Genomic DNA, 21,844 nt, shown 5'->3' with positions numbered 1-21,844 from the left:
AGAATACCTTAAATAAGGAAATATGAAAGTCTGGGCATTTACAGGGCTTGTGACCTGCCATTGGCTGGTTTAAGTGGCCACTTTACACACTGTGTAACATTCACCATTTTTAGAGATTCGTAATTGATAAGCGTGTGATTTAATAATTCACGGAAAATACAATTATCTTAACGAGCAAATTTTTTTTATTATTAATTTTAAAAGTGACCACAGATAAACATTCTTTCGAAGAAACTTTAATATAAAAGTATATTTTAACAATGCACTTTTTTCACCATATTTTGTAAAAAAAGACACCTACTATTAACTTCGTTTTCCTTTCCGCGCCCAGTGATGCATAGGACACTGCATTGGTGAACCAAATGCAGCGTATCTAAGTCATCTGTTACGCGAAGGTAAGGTGATAAGATTTACGCCTCATGTGCAAGTACAGGGACAATGAAATATTGCAGTGTTGAACCACCCTGCCAGGACTGACCCAGGACTTCAAGAATGTTAGGCGAACGTGCCAACCACTACGGGGCGGACAAATTTCCACCCGATTTAATTCTAGAGAATTTTAACGAGAGGTCGAGTCGAAAACACTCCAAAAATATTGAATGTCAACCCTCCTACGAATCGAACCCAGGATCGCAAGCTTGGTAGGCAAATGCACCACGCACTACATTATGATGTGGATTTATCTCCACTCGATTTCATTTTTTAGGATATTTATCTGAGAGAAGGCATCGAGTCGAAAGCACTCGTTCAAGATTCTGGTTCAATTTCATACACAGAGCTGTATTGTTCATCCGCTCGTATATTATGTCATTACATATGTGAGGGTCATAGTCCATAGATCGATGACACACACACGTGCAATGATTTCACATGAAATATAGAGCAACAACAGATGAAGCGAGTCATCATTTTATATTGAATACAATACATATATATATATGGCGGCCTCCGTGGTGTAGTGGTCAAGACGCTTGACTCACGCACAGAAGGTTCCGGGTTCGATTCCCCGTGAGAACACAAAAATTCAAATGTGATTTTTCTCAAGCCTGGGTGTTCTGTGATGTGATTTACCACTGTAATTGGGCCTCCTGGCCTGTTGTGGTGCAAAAATAAAAATAAAATAAAATAAAATATATATATTCTGCAAGACTAACTTAATTACACATAAAACGTATATTTTTATAAGAGCAACGTACATTCAACAACAGTACATTCACGCTATGGAGACATGAAGAACAAAGGAACGTGGCCTATAAAGATACCACAGGGCGCAGTCAACGCCCAGTTCAGTCCAGTAAAGTTTGGTCAGTCAGTCACTCAGTTCCAGCATGTAGTTCAGTCTGCAAGTGCAGTCTCTTCAACCCATCATCACCGATACGCTCGTACCCCACAACCAAGTGCTGTATCTTATTCGCCATTTAATAAATGCGCATTAGTAAGGCCAAGCAAGTCGACCCGAAGAGTTAGCCCAACCAAGTCCAAGTGAAATCAGTTCGACTCATTATTGCCATTACCCTCGTGTTCTGAAAAAGTTTCGTATATTCGCTATATTGTTAGAAAATTAATTAATTTGGGTGGTAGGAGTATCAGGTCTATTGCGAGATATTCACTACATTACATTCACGGAGACTGGACCACTGTGCACGTGCAAACCACGAGCCCACTGCGTGATATTGCATGTTTGGCCCATTTCACACCACGGCAAAAATCTACACGGCATGATAAAATACAATACGGTGGATTGATATTTATTGTTTTACAATTATTTATACATTTAATGCCTGGCAAATGTAATAACCAGTACACTATGAGACCGACTAATCTCCAGTCGATTTCTTTTTTCAGAATTTTTACCTGAGAGTATCTACTCGCCACATTTAAACAATATTTTTTAGTAAAATTATCATTAAAATCTCTTTTGTTAAGTATTACTTTATTACTTGAATCGGGTTGAGGTTCGAGGTCCGAGGTTTGAACCCACTCTACCCTAACTTGATTTCCATGTTCTAATAGTGAGTTATTTACAACTCGTTGAAAATGGTCATCGAAATTGAAATATTTGGGTAAGTTATAAAAACGCCGAATTGATTTTTAATTTTTTGAATAATATATTAACAGAGGATTTTTTATTGATATTTTTATTAAAATCATTAACTTAAGAGTTTTAAAAAAACGAAAAAATCAATATTTTTAAATTGGTACAAACAAATCAAATCAATGTCAATCCACTATAATTTTCCGAGCCGTTTAGATTAAGATGATATGTGTGAAATACTCTATTCTCAGTCGGATATCACGCGCCTGGTTTGTTTATTTGGAAATTCTTGCAATAAGGAATAGACTTCAGTTGAAGAGAATAATAATAGCACGTCCGTTGATATATCAAGGTCAGAAATAACGGAGCATCTATAAAGCCTTGAGTCCAAGGTATTGTAGAAATGCGCCATTAAAACTGATACGGTTTATGTGGCGGGAAAGTTAGCATTATTTGTGGTCAGTTTGTACCCACTCGGACTTGACCGCAGGGTGTTTACAGGCATGCGTAATACGAGTAAGCAACTGGGAAACAAAGGCGGCCTTTGTGGTGGAATGGCTAAGCCGTTTGACTCATCCACGAAAGATTCCGGGTTCGATACCTGGTGAGAACGCCAAAAATCCTATTAAATTTTTCTCAAGCCTGTAATGTAAGTTTTATGCTGTAATTGGACCTCCTGGCTTGTTGTGGCGACATTTAAACAGTTTTTGGCAAAATGGCATTCAAGATTTTTTTTACATTGGCACTTTATATTTTAGTTATTTATACTTTTACATTGTTTATATTTTTTATTTAGAATAATGTTCCCTCACTGGGGTGTCCCGTGCCGAGGGAAACATTTTGCAAAATGTGAAGCATGCCTTAAATTAGCTATTTGACAAAGTTAACATAAAAAAAAATATATATAAACATAATAATAACAATAAAAAAACGTTATTATCATTAACATAATAAACAAAATAAACTAAGATAATAGAAACTAAAAAATAAAAAACTAAAAACTAAACTAAAAAATACTAAAAAATAGAATGACAACTACGGTTGGTGTGACGATTTTTTCTAAACATAAATGGAAATAAAATAAATTATGTAAACTGACAGCTCATACAAATTTGGCGGATATGTTTCTCAGACATTATTTATTTATGAAACTTTAATTCTATTCATATTATTCTGGTTCTATTATATTATAACACTTTGTATATATATATATAATATATATACATATATGAGCGGGCATATTGCCTTAAGGCAATTTTTTCCTAACTACCCAAACCGTTCAGTTTGAGAAAATTACGAGTACATGGACATATTCTAGGTAATTATGCAGAATCTTATAATTTTGTACAAAAATTTAAAACAAAACAAAATAATGATAACTAAAAAATTACACTATACTATGAAGAGAGGAGAGCTGATGGGAAAGAGGGTTTATTTAGTTTCCAGTTTTAATATTGAGATGAAAACATGATATTGGTATTTGAAAGAAAGAAAAAAATTGGTGCTGTCACCCAAAACGTAGTGTGGAATAGACGGTTTTATCATGAGTTAGAGGAACTGTATAGCAAACCCAATATTGCACTCATCATAAAAATTCGATAACAATGGTTGGGCCATGTGAACAGAATGAATGATAATCGCGCCCCAAAAAATATTATTTATCCAACTCCGGAAGGCAAACCAAAATTAAGGTGACTGAATAATGTGGAAAGTGACATTAGATCAATGGGCCTGACGAACTGGAGAAGAGCCGCAGGATGCAGGGGGGAATGGAGACAGATTCTAGAAGAGGTCAGGGCCCACAAATAGCTGTAGCGCCACTGATGATGAACGTTCAAACCTACAACCATTTAAAATCTAAATTTCCTTAAACGGGCTTACAATCACCTTACTCTAGTTCCTCTGCATGACAGTGAAGGAATACAGTGTGAGTTCAAAATTAACTGGTATAAGAAGAAGTAATCTAGAACAAAATGCCAAAAAGCTATGATGCTTTTATAAAAATATTTATATAAAATTGTAAACATCAACGATGATCTTATATTTCAAACGAAAATATGATAGGATAGACCAAGAGCTTCAAATGAGTTAAGTTTTACTAACATTTTAAATCAATTTGATAGAAATCAAAGTACCCGTATAAAGTCAAGAGGAGGTTGAGTGGTAATCGGTAAAAATATCACATCTCTGTTGTGAGTATTAACGATTTAATCTTAGGAAAAACTGTAATTAGGTAACTTTTGACCTTGTTTTTGGATTTAGTAAATGTTTGCAAGTTACTGAATTAGTAGATAATCTTGTGACTGTTGATACACATTATCCCTCATTAGATAATATTTCAAAAAAAAATATGATTCTGTAATTGAATTTCGTAATTTTAAGAAAGCAGATTATATTGCATTAATGTGTGTAGGTACTCTATTAATACCCATTCACAATTTCTCTTTCTTCTCTAACTCATATAGAGTCCATGCGGCTCGACTATGGAATCATCTCCCATCCACTATCAAAGATGTTACAACATTATCTCTGTTTAAATCACGTCTAAAGAAACATCTCCTTTCTCTTAATCTCTCCTAATTTCCTTTTTACTCTTTCCTCTTTTTTCCCTTTTCCCATTGAGTAATAAACTTAGATTTAAGGTAATTTATAAACAAATACGTTTATTACTATTTTTGTATATCCTAAGCTTTTTAATCTTTTTTTTCTATTGAATATGTTCTGTAACTTGAATTATAAAAATAAAACTTTTATTTTATTGGTTGGTTGGAAGAAATTGCCATTTGGCAATAAGCCCGCTAATGTACAAGTGTGTACAAAAAGTTAGATAAATAAATAATAATAAATATATTAAATTTAGTTAATTTTTGTATTCTATAAAAGGCGAGAAGACGTGTGTAAAAAAAAACGAAAAGTAATTTCAGGCGTTGCTTAGTAAAAAATCTACACGTGTCTAAATTTCCTTTAATAAAGTCTGTAGAAAACATTGCCCGCTCCCAATTTAATAAACTGCCCGATGAACTTAAAAATAAAAAGTCGAGTAAATCTTAAAGTGTAACACTTGAAAAATATTATTTCAATATTTTCGATAGTGAATTTTTTTTATAGATACTGTTCAAATACTGTGTTTTGATGTTATGCCGATTTACAATAGCAAAATGCACGAAATTTAGGGCCCTTATTTTATAAAACAAGACGCCGAGCATTATTAGTTAACTATATAAATCCAATTGGCGCCGCTATTTTATAATGGCTCTTTTTTCGTAGATCGTAATTATTTAACATTATGTTACGTTGTGCTCGTTAGACCTAAGGGGACTAGTTACATACCAATGTATATAAATATGTTTCGCCCTCTCTATTATTGGTAACGCGACAGTAAAACAATTAGATACACCAAAACATTTTGGTATTTTATATAGACGATGAGACTAGAATAAGTTCCTTCATTCACATTCATTCACAGACCAATACAGATTAATAATTTAAGAGAAATACAAAACCTCTTTGTGAAGGGATTATGTTGGCCAATACATTTACAGGGATTGTGCCCTATTTGAGGGAATATGTAAGCCTGCTGGGGTTTAGTGGAATAATACTGTTAAAGTATAGGTGAACGTGAATGCTACAGTGTGTATAGTGGTCATTTAAACCAGCCACTGACAGGTCATAAGCCTTGTAAATGCTTAACTTCCATATTTCCTTCTATAAAATGATTTCATCTTTGTTGTAATTTGTAAATCTTAATGATTCCCTGATGGGTGACATCCAGTCTTTTGTTTACAAACATCTGGACGAACTGAAAATACTGTAAATAAAATGCTTTGATATTCAAACAGCCAAAATTGTGAAATTTGCACACTTGCACTTTTCATTTGAAGATTTTACGAATCATAATAATCAGTTTATATTCAGCTCCTTGCATCAATAGTTGAATTAATTTTTGGAGAATTTATAAAGGGTTGATTAAGAAATCGTGTCGTCAAGTCTTGAAACAAAAAATGTTCAACTGATTCAGTCAGGAATTTAACATCGTCCATATTTCGATTAGTCAATCCATTTATTTTATTTATTTATTCATACACATTAATATACTCGTATATTACAAAAAAAATGTATCCCAAACTCTATGAGGCCAAGAGCCCAGTTGTTAATAAACACCTGGACAACACGCTTAATAGTATATCAAGCTATGCAATATCTCGCAGCAGTCTCCTGCAATGGTCTCTTCCCTTAGACAAAATCCAAACTTGTACACTCTTTCTGAGAATGGCTTTCGTGTTAGACAATTAAATATGAAAGTAACTTAATTTAACTTATATTACTTATTCATTCGAATGAAAGTCTTACTGCAGTAATTCATGAATTAATGAATCAATGAATACATAAATGAATGACCGAATGAATTTATTAAATTGATAATTTAAAATGTTGTTTGACATCCATTTGAGGGTGGAGGGTGTAGCTACCACAATTCAATGGTTTTGAGTGACCACAGCCCACAATAATCGAAACGCCCATTTTGATTATCTATGTAATAACCGGAAACGAATGATTCATTCAACTAATTCATTCGATTATATAATTCATAAAATTACTAGTCTACACTATAAAATGATAAAATGAGAGCTTTAAAAAAAATATATATCTTGGAAAACATATTTTATCCATTTCCGTGGCGTTGAAATTAAACAAAATTAATGATAACGAAAAGCGTTTTTCATTCAATGGAAATATTAGAATGTTTGAAGAAAGGAAAGGAGCACGGAAATGGACCTACAATTGATGCTATGAGGACGTTCTTCTAATTTGAGCACTGAATTATTAACAAACTATTTAGCTTTCACAACGACGATCGACGATTCTAAGAATTCTTATGCAAAGTTTAATATAACAAACTATTAATCTTATGTAATTTTAATGCATCCATATAGTTCAAATTATAAGTAATTCCCATTATGATTATTTCCTGGAAAGGGTTATTATTCGGATTGCCAGGTGTCGTTTTTACACTTCTATACTCCATCAGGGAAATATTCCCCTTCAAAAAACATAATTTTATTAATGTTTCTCCTGTCATAACATGTGATAGTTAATGCAGAAATGGTCTGGAAACTGACAACTTTAGCGTTTGATAAAGCTGAGAAAATAGAACAGGTATGGCGTTATTATAACTTGAAAGGACAGGTGTATAAAATTATAGCTTTTTTAACGAGGCTTAGGGTTGACGCGAACAACTACATACTTACGTAATATGATGTATTGAAGTATTTGGTTGTGTTCATTTATATTAATTTAGCTGTAATATTTTAACAATTTATTACACATATTGTTATGATCGTAGAACAACGACGCATGTGATTTTCTTCAACTTTACATGAGAGCGGTTTAATTATATTTTTTACTCTGCCACAATCAAAGTACACAAGAATATAATTTGATACTTGGGTTAGTTATACATAAATAACATATTTGAAGAACTAACTTTGTGGTGTACATATTATAACAGAGTTATCTCATTGTAATATGTTAATACCAGCATTAGAACATTTAAGAGAAGGAAGAAGTCTAGGCATCTACAAGGCTTATGACCTGTCAATGGCTGGTTTAAGTGGCCACTTTACACACTGTGTAACATTTACCATTCTGCCCATATTCGAACATCTATATTCCTTCAATTCTTTCGTCTGTTGATGTTTGTGAAGTTAAAGAGCTAAAACCTTTATTTATGCGGGTGAGATTCATCTAATTGAATTATTTCACCTACGTAAAGTGGCCACTTAAACCAGCCATTGACAGGTCATAAGCCCTGTAGATGCCTAGACTTCAATATTACCTTCTCTTAAATGTTCTTTATCTCTGTAGTAATATGTTAATATAAACAGCTACCAAGGGAGTTGAATCCAGTCCTCGTCTACAAAAATTTGGACAAACTCAAAATATTGTTAACTTTGTGGTTATTCATTTTAATAAAATAAATAAAAAACAACTTTGTTTATAATAACCTTTTTTTTCTTGTGTCGAATTTTAAATATCGTATACATCTTACTTCACACCTCCCCCCATCTTTACAAGAACACCATGAAAAAAAGAAAAAGCTCCATATGTTTAGATTTAATAAAAATAAAATAGGATAAGATGTTTTAGTAAATTATGCCTGATAAAGAAGCGGAATTATATCTGTCGGCCTCGTGGTGCAGTAGTCAGCGCGTCGCGCAAGAGGTCTCGGGTTCGATTCCCGACATGGTTGATGTGAAATATTTATTTAAAAAAGTGTTTTTTCACTAGAATATTTCATAGTCCCTGGACTGGTACCTGAAGCCTGACCATCTTACCTTCAAGTAACAAAAATGATCATGATACACTGCGATTGGTTGACAATGCAGCGTCCTATGCACCATTAGGTGCGGAAAGGAAACAAAAAAAAACTTTATTTAAAACCTGGAATGTAAAGCCTTTATCTAACGTTTTCAAGATCAAATATAAAAGAAAGTAAATGTCGCTTTTTTCACACATCCGTCGTTGTTCTACGATCACCATGATAAATTATAAATTTAAATTATTCTGTATCTGGGGCGAAACAAATATAATTAGAGTGTGAAATAGAACCAGAACCCCGGATGAGTGCTGATTCTGATTCGATGCCAGTCTCAGGTAATAATCATTTAAAAGGAAATCGAGTTAAGATACCCCCGTAACGTGTTAGTTAGCGCGTTCGCCTATCATGCTTAAGTTCCTATCCTGGCAGGAAGGACGTGAAATATAGATTTTATACATGTCAACTTCCCATTGTGATCGGGGTCCTGAAGCGTAAGCCTGATCACCTTATCTTCTATGAAACGAAATTATCAATATGCGCTGCAATTGGAGTACAGTGCCCTATGAACTTAATGCGGATAGAGAAATTTTAATGATGGTAAATACAACATAAACATTAAAATACACATAACAAATAATAAATCGTTGAAATATATTGCAAAAAAGACGGAAAACATTTTTGAAAGGGAAATATTGAAGTCTAGGCATTTACAGGACTTGTGAATGTTGCACAGTGCGTAATGTGGCCACTTAAACCAGCCAATGACAGGTCATAAGCTCTTTAAATGCCTAGACTTACTTATTCCCTACTCGAACATTTTCTCTCTCTGTCGCAACATACTTAAATTCAGTTACAAAAATTCATTTCCATTGTGACATTTCATATTTTTACTTTTTATGTTTATTCATTTACATATGTTTTTTTTTTCTTTTTAAAACTAGTATTTTAACCGTACCTATCTTATTTAAAAAAAAAATTATAAATGGTATATTCTGTAATTTATTTTTGTTCTTCAATTTTTATTATTATCGGTATGTTTTCCAATTTATATTTTTGTTTAATTTCTTAATTACTCGTTTTATATATTATAATGTGTATTTGTGGTTCAATTTTTATTATTATCGGTATGTTTTATAATTTATAATAATTGTGTCTCATGTATTTACTATTAATGGCATATTTTCTAATCTATTTTTATGATTCAATTTTTATTATTATTACTTGCATGTTTTCTAATTTAAATTTATATTGATTTTTTATATTGTTATTATTATTCTTTGAATTTATTAAGCATCATTTAATGAAATTAAAAATAAAAAAAACACATGAATAAAATAAGGTCCTTCCTAAACACAGGAATTTCCTAGCTAGTCGGGACCTGAAACAAATAAACTCTGTACATATTAAAACTGTGAAATACTAAATAAATAAATAAATAAATAAATAAATATACATTTATTATAAAAACATCAATTTAGGTTATTATTATAAAATATTCAACAGAGAGGGAAAACAGTTTTGAGATGACGAAAAAAATTGTTAGTTGCTATTCTCGACATGTTAGTCAGTTAAAATATTTTCCAACGTGAATTGAATTATGATTTCATTGAAATATAATTTTTCCGCTCATTTCAGAAGAATCTCTTGACCGCTCGTACTTTAGCTAGCGAGTTCATTAAACGTTCGAACCTAGCAGTACTAATCTGACACCATAATAAAATCACGCTGTAATAATTTCTAATTAGATTATTTGTATAACGAATACAAAATTGGGCTACTGGCTACCGAATAACTCGGTAAAAACCTTATAACTACCGAAATGAAAATTATAGACTGACATTGTGTTAACAGTATAACTACGTGATTGTATCAACGGCAACGTATGAAGGTACTTTCAGCAGATTAATAGTGCTGTGGCTTTTTTATTCCGATTTTCGATATCAGCTTTTGAATATTGAACACTTTACCATGGGGTACGGAAAACAGCAATGGGTTATCATATTTACGATTTGTTTAGTTTTATACTGAATAAAAAATATTTTATATGAACCGCACGTTCCAATCATCTAGTAAGATAATTAACGATCCGTATGTAAAAAAAAAAAATATTTGGTTATTCAATAAGAATACAATGTAAGACAAAAAAAAAACTAATTATTTTTTTTATACCTTCGACAATAATTATATGACGACAGAGATAATAACAGAAATAACTAAATACTCGTACATACAATAATTATGTATTAAATAGTCAAAATGGTTTCAACCTTAGTGGTGGGAAAACGAATTCCCACGCGGGTGCGGGGCGCGAAATAGCGGGGGGTGAAGCTTGAGGGCTTCTACGATATTATTGAGCCGAGTGGACTGTGATAAAATTGAATGAAAATAAATAAGTATCCTCGAAATACGATATGCAGTGTCAATCAGTCACAACCCCAGCAAATGAAATGGATTAGGAAGGAATGCCACTAACCTGGTTTTCGTTCTTGAAGGACTTGTCAGATCCGACATGAAACTTGTGGCGGCACTAACACGAGGGCAGGCCCTGATCTGGAGTTCAACACTGGTGGTTGGTTTTTTTATGTTTAAGTTTTATGATGCGCCACACGTTCAACGAAATAAACGCGCGATGTACGACACGAGGTCTTAATGTGGCGGGTGATCAAATGATACTGATGTGGGAAGTGAACAGTGGTTGTGCGTAAAAGGATGTAGAAGTTGTGACAATACTTGGCCCATGCATACCTACATAATTCACATTGCCGAAAAAAAAGCCGGTATCGCTGCAGAGTCGCCCACATGGACCAAAACCGTCCTTGGATTATCAACCACGAAGTTAACTATAGTTTATACCAAAACAATGAGCCGTAAGTACTCGGGTCGAGTTAATAGAAATATGCGTTTAGTGTTAAACCTAAAAACCTAAAACCAAAATTTGCAACGCTTTTGTTCTATACAATAGAGCAAAATGCCGTCACTACAGCTGTGGCAAATTATTACTCAGAGTTTTTAACAGTGAATCTGTTATAGAAATGTTACTTATTTCGATTGACTTGGAGTATTTACTATGCACCCTAAATTATATGCATCACACAAAATAGTATCATTTATTTTGCAAGTTTAACTAATATAAAATAAGGTTAACGTCAAAAGATAAACGCGGGAGTGCAATTAAATTGAATTGATCGTATTCTTAACTTATGATGGATACACACAATATAGTTTGATATTCAATATAATGTCGATATTTTCACTCGATAGTAAAGTAATCGATAAATTATAGCTCCGGCGCGGCGGAACGTCACTGTTGCGTCGTTTACATCAATGAAGTATGGCATTTGCTCCCTACACTTAGCTGACAATATTTGCGGTCCTTCATGAGCATGCGAACGTCATAGGTGCCATCGGACGTTGCCACGGCTTTACTTGTTAATGTCCATATATTTAAAATATATTCGCTGAGTTCATTCGCTCATTTCTATTCAATCGCACCATATTTTCGTGATGCGTGCATAATCAGGTATTTGATGCCATTGAAAAAGATGACTTTCATTATTGATTCCATAGTATGACATTGATTTTAAATCAATCACACGCAACATTCTCTTTAATGGTGGATAAGAAAAAATTGTAAAACTGGATATGTTTACTCGTTAAATGACACGCAGATATAACATAAACAACAATGGCAGAAAAACGTAGATAATCACTGCATTTGTCTAATTAATTATCGTATGCACGATCAAAAGTGTTTACGTAAGTATCTATTAAATACGGAATAACAGTAACCAGCGGACTGTTACATTTTTTCGTAAAGGTTATTTTAGTAGTCATCGCAGAGTAATGGCTTAAACGCTTGCGTTACGCAGGGGGTTCCAGGATCGCATGCCGATGATATTAGAATAACCAAAGCGTATATGTTCTTAAGGCAGTCTGATAAAAACTAAAAAAAAATATATTTTCGTCCGAAATACGAGGCAATGGTGAAATGCAGCACAGAATATCCCGGCTTGAAAAAAATCACATTTAATTTTTGTGTTCCCACCGGGAATAGAACCCGGAACCTTACGTGCGTGATTCAAGCGTCTTAGCCACTACACCATAGAGGCCTGTCACTTTATTTTTTTAACGGTGTATTTTGAAAGAAAGAATTTTCAAAATAGTAAAATCGTATGATTTCCTTATTTTTTACCAGGCTAGAGTCTTAACCCTGAGCTTTCTACCCTGTAAACATAACAACGCACTAATTTAACAAATAATATTATTAAACTTCGTAGATTTTCATGGTTTTTCTTATTTTAATTGCCACCCCGTATACAAGAAAATCACAAATATAAAATAGAAAAAGTCCAAAATAAACGAATTAAATGTCTATCATACAGAAATAATTACCAATTCAATAAATATAATGAAGCGAGAGTACATTTAAAATAAACTCATTGGATAATATACGACAGATTGCTGACTTAATGTTTCTATTTAAGCTTTTAAATGGCATTACTGACTGCCCCAATTCACTAAGTTTAATTAATTTCCATGTACCCTTTAAACGTAACCGTCACACCAAATTATTTTACTGCACCGATGTAAACACTAATGCAGCAAAAAATTCGTGCATTTATAGAATATGCAACATATACAATAATATTATTGAAGCCAATGCGAGTGATATCTTCAACTTGAATAATAATAAATTCAAAAGGGAAATCAGCGACAGCACGCAGGCATTGTCACCGTGGGTGAATAGTGTTGAGTAAATATGATATATTTTTTTATTTTATATTCATTTTATTTTAAATTTACAATGGTAAATATGTACAAACATTTTATTAATGGTTTTCCAAATCCTTTTCTTGTATAATATAACATAATTTATGACACATCACGTATATTGAAAATTTTATGTTTGAGATCATTTTTAGTCTAGTTTTTAGTATCCATTATATTGTAACCGTATTATTGTAAATGACTGTAGATTTCAATAAATAAATTTGAAAAAAAAAAAACTACTCGCCAACGCAATGTGCAATGCTGTTGTCAACGTTTCGTTCGCATAACACTGTCAATCATCTAGGCTGTTATTAATGCCTTAACATAAAATATTAGATAAGTATTATAGGTATTTCAATCAAAACTTTATATTACGCTATTTGTTTTAAATTTTTTAAATATCGAGGTGTTTTGTAGAATATGTTTCGTAAAGAATATCAAATAATATTACTTTTATAGTTTCTTCATTGTAGCAATAAAAATATGTATATAGTTTAATTTCATTGAAGAAAAACTCAATCTATTTTATAGTACCTATCTAAAAATAAGGATAGAACTCCATATCCCTCTGTCTCTGCACACAGACCAAGCTTTCTCTACAGTCATACATCTTCTCGTGCGAACACGCCGATTATTTCTGCTTTTGACATTTTTTAATAACATCAACCTTGTCACATTGACAAATATTGTAATTTATTATCCACATCGATTAACATACGTGTTTATTTAAACAAAAAACGTGCGCCTATTTAAAAATCAATCTTGATTTTTATATGCACTTTAATAATCGCTATATTTGGTAGTGACCGACCGAATCGGTTTTGGACAGTTTCGGCCAGTTTTGGCCGCGGTTTCGGTTTCGGCTCAGCCGAAACCTGCGGTCAGTATGTGTCGGATTACACTATTAGTAGCCGCACGCGTCGGACAGGCGTTTTCGATTCTCCCTACCACTGATTTTTAATACATTTTTACAAGCAAAATTTCGAAAAGTTTTATTTTTATAATGGATTGTTGTCCATTCAAATAAGTATTGCCATTTTCTAACGACAAAAAAAACTAGTAATAAAATAAATAACAAGACAAGAGTGGACTAAAGGGAATATTGTTTATTTGGTTATTAATTATTGTTTTTATATTATGAATAGGTTTTTTAATTTAGGATTAGAATTTAAGATTTCTAAGTTGTTCGATTTTAATATTTTATTGTCAACATGAAGTACTTTTAATCCAGTGTCTATTGAAATTATGATTATTTTCTATAAGATGGTTAGCGAATTCAGAAAAATTATTATTATTTAGGCACCTAAAGTGTTCTTTTACTCTAATATTAAAGATTATTTTAGTTTTTTCAATGTAGACCACAATGTTTCAAATATAACATTTATAAAAACTAGACTGATTTTGTGATTTGCTGACTATAGTTAGTAGTATTAAGATCTTACATATTTTTATTTTTGTAATTCCTTTAGTAATAAGTTAAAAGTTCCAATGGCGTTCATTGAAGAACTGTTACATACAAGTATTATAATTATTATAATTTATAAAGTACCCAAAATACAAAACCGGTATTTCTTATGTATCAACTCTCACTGCCTCCACCTACCGTGGAATCACTTCTCTACATTACCGCAGAGTGTGTGCGGACCAACTACTGCTTCACAAAATTATGACAGGAATAGTTGACTATACAGAACTACTTAGTTTAATAACAATACATGTGCTAGCCATGATTTGTAGACGGTACCACGTGTTTCATGTACCAATAAGTAAAACATCGTATGTTAAAAATGCTTTTTTTCGTAAGACTTTTTCAGTGTACAATACAAAATTTAAAGATATAGATTACACAAACATCACTCTGTCAGATTTAAAATTTACACTAAAAATTCATTATTTAACTTAGTAGACATTATAATAATAAATATGTACATCTCCCTTCCCCTCCTTATCTTCTCTTCAAGCATCCTCGTCCTAATCCTGCCCAATATACAATAACTTACTGCTCTTAAAAAAATAAAAATAAATTCTTTGATTATTGAAAAATATTTACGAGTACATGAAAATAACATTTTTATATGTATAAATTTAAATGTATTTATTTAATATGTAATATATTTTCTTTACTAACTTTGTATACTTTGTGAAAATCTGTTATTAGTTCTGAGTTTATACACTGTATCTGTTTGTTTACTATAAATGTGTATGTAGAACTGTTGATTTCCCAAATAAAATAAAATAAATATGTATAACATAACAATGAATCCAAAAGGGTTCAAAATAAACAAATTTACTCATTAAATTTATGCCATTTATTTCATGGAATATCTTGTTTAACACTTATTCTCATTAACGTCTATATTTAAAAATAAAACGACTAATTTTGAGCGTTTTGAAGTGACTTTTAACTTATCTAAATAAGTTTCGAATTACGTTTCGGTTTCGGTAGAAAATCTTATTTTTCCTTGGTCACTTTTCTTTGTCATGGTTTAGTTAAAAACAAGTTAAAACCTACAACCTTTCCGAATAACATCACGTGAACCCTTTCTGACCCGACCCAGCCTGTATAAACATCAGCATTAAAATATAACAAAACCCAACGATTACTTTGATTCGAGTGCATCAGAAATCGTGGAAGACGAAATTTCACGACTGACCAGAAAAGCGTTTTGTTATCTAAAGCTAAAATATGATTTAAGAGCAATGTGTGTATTTATGTTTTCGAGTCGATATGGTTTAAAGCACTTTCCCACGCGGGGTAAATCATTACCAAACTTGAATTACCCGTGGAAAACAGTGAATTTCATACCGCATATTATCTGGGTCACAATAATACTTTAATGCGACCATTAAAAATTGAATACCATTTAACCTTTGATGCTCGAAATCACGCGGAAAGGGCATCATTTATCATTCCTAATACGATTTCTATACCTTTATTTCAAGTGCCGATTAACCGTTATTCGGCGTAAATATAATACGCTATCCAGAATGAATTTAATGACTTTTTAATGGAATCGAATAAGATTTTTTCACCTAACATTCCGTCTAATTGGCGTGTGATCCCATAATTAGGGCCTCAGAAATTCAATTGATAATTATTTACAACTTCAACAGTAAAATCTATGATTTCTGCTGTAATATACAAAATACAAAATGCTCATTACAATATTGAAAATTGTATTATAGTACGTGTACAGCGCGTTCGAATAGGTATGTTAATGTGTTAGCGCCTGTCGGTGAAGTAATAAATAGACAATTTTTGCTTTTGTAAGAACGCACATTTGAATGATTTTAGACACACATAAGCAAAGGTTCATTAAAGTTATGAAAGGGCTGCACATGTTTCATTTTGGATTCGATTAAACATTTCATGTTAACTTAATAAATATATTATTATTTGACATATCGGTGAAATATGAGTCGTCTATTTACAAAACCCGGTATTTAAATAGACGAGCCCTATTATTATTACTACTTTATTTTATCATTGCTTTTCCGCACCCAATGATACAAATGGCACTGCATTGGTACACAAAACGCAGATTATCTTGATCATTTTTTGTTACATGTAGGTAAGATGATCAGTCTCACGCTTCTAATGCCCCTGGATAACAAGCCACTAGGCAACTAATATTTTTTTCAATAAAATTAATTAAATAATTAAATTTACCATCATCAAAACCCTTATCGTTGAATTAATTATGAAATAAACATTATTTTACTCGATAAATTATTGCCTCTACATTTTTACACACAATTTTTAACAGTCTGTATTTTATATTTTAGTACTGAAATATTTTTAAAATTTAAAATATGGAATGCAGCGCGTTGATAAATCATATGTATTTAAAATGATTTTAACATGGTTGCATATTTTTACACCATAGGTTATTATTTAAAAATTAATTTCACTAAAAATAGTCGGACACAAAATATCTCTTATATTTACACCAATTTGCGGACAGTTTTACCAATTTAATGATGTACACAAAATAATAACACTCGAACCACATCTACTAACCTTAATGTTAAGTAGGTAACTGAAAAAAATGTATAATTGAGCGCATAAAGGAAACCTTAACAAAGTAGGTACTTGAACTGTTAATAAATAATACTAAAATACTTCGAATACGCGAGAAGAGAAAAATATGTGTCAATTATGCGTTACTAATCAAAAATGCAAAGGAGAAAGTACCTAAATTTGTTTGACCATAGATAAAAAACTTATGAGAGAACTTTTAGAGATAAGGTTTCAGTAAACGAATAGTAAAATAAAATGCCGTTAGATATTTTAATAATAGAACGCATTGATTAAATATTAGGTACGAATTACTGCAAATACTGTAAACATAAAATAACACAGGGTGTGACAAAAGTGAATATATTATTCATTTGTATCCTAATTCAACACAGGGCTCTTGGCCCAGAGTTCTTCTTCTTCTTCAGCTTTCTGTTCTCAACTGCCTCTTCCATATTCTTCCATTTTTCTTGGTCGGTTGCTACTTGCAGCCAATTTTTATTCCCTACAGCAGGTATGTCGTCGGACCATCTTTTTTGAGGTCTTCCGACGCCTCGCTTATTCTCCCAAGGTCTTTATCTTAACATTTTAGGAGTTTATCTTGTGGGATCTTGTCTCGCAACATGTCCTGCCCATTGCCACTTCAGTCCTGCTACGCGATCCATAATATCACAGAGTTAGGGATACGTTATCGTTGATTTTGTAATATGTATCTTTATACAATTTATTTATTTATTTATTATACATACGGCCTAAGCCAATTACAACAGCTACATGAAGAAACATAAATACAAGAACTGAACAAAAAGAACATAAAACTAAGTAGCAAAGACAAACAAGGGCAAAACAATAATTAATTGATATATTGTGTACAATTATTGTATGCAATATATTCATAAAAGCGAAAGACATAAGACTTCGAGCGAAACCATGCTAATAAAACTTCATTCAACACTGTTTAATCGCGAAGTGATCTACGAAAAGCCGGAAGATCTATCCCAAAGAATTCCAAGTCATGAATCGACTAATCTACACATTGTGGACAATGGGGCATAAAAACAAAAGTTGCTCTTAGAAGATTTAATAAATAGCAGATTTTGACTTCTGGTGACATGGTTGGGAACATGAAAAGAAATTAATTGCAACAGGATGGGACATCACTTATAGTATTAAGTATTTTGAAAATGCATATAAGGTCTAACTCAGTTCTACGTCTCTTCAATGAAGACAGATTAAGGGATTGCTCTATTTCAAAATAGGAATAATTACCCCTTTGTAATCCGAGCAACCATGCCACTTTTCGTAGAAAACGGTGTTGGACAGACTCAATAAGGTCAATATGAGATAATAAATAAATAAGATGAAACGCGGTCCGACTTTCCTTCTTACAAACGTATTCGCGTATTTCCTCCGTGGATTATGGCACTGATTAGTATTATTTTTTTTTAAACAATATTTATATTTATCATTAGCGTGTCTCTATGGTTTTGCTGTTTTGATCAATTGTTTCTTTTGAGAGCTAGGACTATCCAAAACAAGACAACAAAACTTCGATTCTGTCGATTTTGGTTAGGTATAATTAGTCCGACGTGCAGTTGTCTTTTTTGTAAAATATTGGGGAGGCATCTACGAGAGAGTGACAGAAAAACTATGCTCAAATATCTATTAATCAAATTTCTGTGACACCGTATATTCACTTAAGCGATGATTGAATAAAAAAAAAATTTTGATAAATTAAAAATACCAAAAAATACGTAAAACGAACAAGAGAGTTTGGAACAGGAACTAATATTGTATGTGGTTATACTCGTAAATGAAACCTTAGTATACGAGTATAACCACATACAATATTTTTTTCCTTATTGGTTCGTATTTTAATGGAAAGTTAAGGCTGTAGTTAGATAAAAAGTAAGGAAATTATACGATTTTGACATTTTACAACACCGTTCTTTCAAAATGCAGCCATTAAAAAAATAAAGTAAATTAACATACGATAAAAACAATAATTTTCAAAAGTATATCTGATGAAAAAATATATCTAAATTTTTTATGTAATTAATAATAATAAATCTTAATTAACCATAATACACAATGTGATAAATACAAAAATAAAAGAAAGGCATACATGGTTGAATAGCAGACTTATTGCCACTAGCGATTTCTTACAACCTGACCAAAAACAAATAAAAAATACAATAATAATACAAACTGACTTAAATTTTATTTTTTTTTAAATAAGAAAACACAAACAGTGAAAACATTATATACGATTATGGTGTCTATTGCTTACATTAATTACATTAAATACATTTTAATTTATTTAATTGAATCTTCCAAATATTCGTTTATAGAACGGAAACATTTAATTATTAGAAAAACATTTTTAACACTCATGCAAAATTTTTAATACAATTTATTTCATTAATTTTTTTGGGAAGCTTATTATAAATTTTTACTGCCATGCATATAGGCCCTCATTGTATAAATGATTGTTTCGCCAATACAATTATTAATTTATTTTTATTCCTGGTGTTATGAATGTATATTTTTTTTAATGCGGCAGATTACGCCTCTTGAAAATTAGACAAAAATTAGCGTTAAGTTAATGTTTAGATACCTGTCGGTGAACCAGGTAAAAATATAATTTTTGCTTGCGTAAGCACGCACGTTTAAATGACTCACATGAAAACTTTTTGATACGCTTACATAAGCAAAGTTTATAACAGATTTGAATTCACTGTAAATTGGTACTCATTTAAAGTAAATAAAAGTGTTTCAGTACTACAAATTTATTTATAATATTCATCTTATGATTTGATAATAATAGTCTGATTTTCCAGTAAAATAAAATACGTCCTAATGATTTCAAGATTAATCGAATAGCTGCCTCGTTACCGTCGATGTTTGAATGTCCAGGTACCCAAATGAATGTCACACTGTTTCATTTACCGATACAATTAAGCGCCCGTAGGCATTCCAAAGTTAACAATGTTTGAGTATGTCCAAATGCTAGCAGACTGGCTAGATTTACTCCCTAGGGAGTTATTCATATTTATTTTTTTGTAAAGTAGCCACTTAAACCAGCCAATGACAGGTCACAAGCCCTGTAAATGCCTAGACTTCCATATTCCCTTCTTAAAAATGTTTTCCCTCTGTTGAAAAAAATAAAATAAATTCCAAAGTTAATTTAAAATTGATCTCGACAGCGTCTGAAAGAATATTTTTTTGTTTTGTTTTTGTATTGTCTGCGCAGGTTTTCATGTGCGCAGGCATAGATAGCATATTGTTCTGTTTAAAAGACAGCGGGATAGAGCCCTAGGCTAATAGAAAACCTTTTCGCGGGTCGAACTCCGTGTAGCACCTGCTTGTCCATCTTTCTTGGAGCCAACAGTGTACCACTTTTGGTTTTTAAAAAAATAAATTGTTTACGTGTGTTGTATGTGCGTGATTATATTGTATTATTTATGTTTACAAGTTTTTCAATCTAATCTGAAAATGTTCATACTTTTTTGTGTTACAGCCTACCTATCATCACATGATTCTAATATCATCACATGATTCTCTGAACATTTATGAGTAGGAAGTTGAGTGGGTGCAAGCAATTTAGCGTAATATAATAATTATTAAAGATCACAATACTAGAACATCGATTTCCTTATTTGTAAACATATATCCCGTTAAGTTAGACAATTGAACTAGCAATATTGGCAAATGTATTGAGATCATAACAGTCTAACAGACAGACCTATCAACATTGTATTATTAGATGCTTTGCCATTCAAAGTTAGAGAATCATTTAAATTTCTTTTCCTGTGATATTAGTGAGAGGAAAACAGAATAGCTATTGGTTTCACAGCAGTAATTGCAGAAAAATAATATTAGAAAAGGTACGATACTTTTAATTACACGCACTTATAATAATGTATGAGAAAGCAAAGCGGTAAGATACGTGACGTAGCGATTAATCCACTTTCTTTTTAATATTTTTATCCTAATCTAAATAATAATACAAGAACAAAAACAAAACATCGCACCGTTTCCCCGTAAGGGTGGGCAGAGAGGATAAAACGCCATATCACTATGTCTTTGCATCCTCGTTTTCTTCATGCATCAACATTCGCATCTGAATTGTGTAGGCGTTTTTTCGCTGTCCATTCGCTCTACATATCTAAACCAACGCAGCACTTCTTTCTTGATTAGGTCGATAATGTTTATCTCAGCCTTACATAATGCACAGACGAAGAGACGGGTACATATCGAAATCGGTAGACATAGAAAAGTCAATAAGTGATTATGGTCAAATACTTAATAATATTTATTTACCTTAAACCGTATGCATGGTTTCGGAAATATTTATGTTTGTTATTTTAATAATTTTTTTTTTACACAATACACTATGGGAATTTCGGATTAAACATACTGTTCTTATAAATGAGTTTTTGGTGTTTATAATAGAGCTAACAATCAATAATATTTTTTCATAAAATGTATTTGCAAAATTCGCTATCGTAAAAACAGCAATTTCGTAAGTTGGCAATAAATTTAATCACCTAAGTCCAAGGGTGATGCATTTGTTTTAATGTCGGTAATGCCATAGATGTAAATAAAAAGACGTTGTGCGATATAATATTGTTGTCTATACTCCTTTTACCCCCAATTTTTTATTTTTTATTTCACGTTTTACATAACACTTTTGTTTTTA

General features: G+C 31.9%; 2 protein-coding genes and 1 long non-coding RNA gene across 3 annotated transcripts in view; 1 reads left to right on the top strand and 2 right to left on the bottom strand.

Moving 5' to 3' along the window:
• Positions 1-21,844, bottom strand: part of LOC148276588 (elongation factor-like GTPase 1) — a 229,334-nt gene that overhangs the window by 169,612 nt on the left and 37,878 nt on the right. The window lies entirely within an intron of this gene.
• The window catches only part of dsx-c73A (doublesex cognate 73A), a 204,924-nt gene that overhangs the window by 165,762 nt on the left and 17,318 nt on the right, over positions 1-21,844 (top strand). The window lies entirely within an intron of this gene.
• Positions 8,281-12,308, bottom strand: LOC148276591 (uncharacterized). The gene is made up of 2 exons (XR_015823698.1): positions 9,808-12,308; positions 8,281-9,244 (listed from the first exon to the last, which is right to left on the bottom strand). It is a non-coding gene; the product is annotated as an uncharacterized LOC148276591 (long non-coding RNA).

The sequence above is a fragment of the Micrasema longulum genome, unplaced genomic scaffold (assembly GCF_059751315.1).
Source record: "Micrasema longulum isolate JH-2025_06_02 unplaced genomic scaffold, ASM5975131v1 h1tg001189l, whole genome shotgun sequence".
In the NCBI taxonomy this organism is placed as follows: domain Eukaryota; kingdom Metazoa; phylum Arthropoda; class Insecta; order Trichoptera; family Brachycentridae; genus Micrasema; species Micrasema longulum.
The sequence above is the reverse complement of the archived record's forward strand: the minus strand, read 5'-3'. Positions and strand labels throughout refer to the sequence as shown.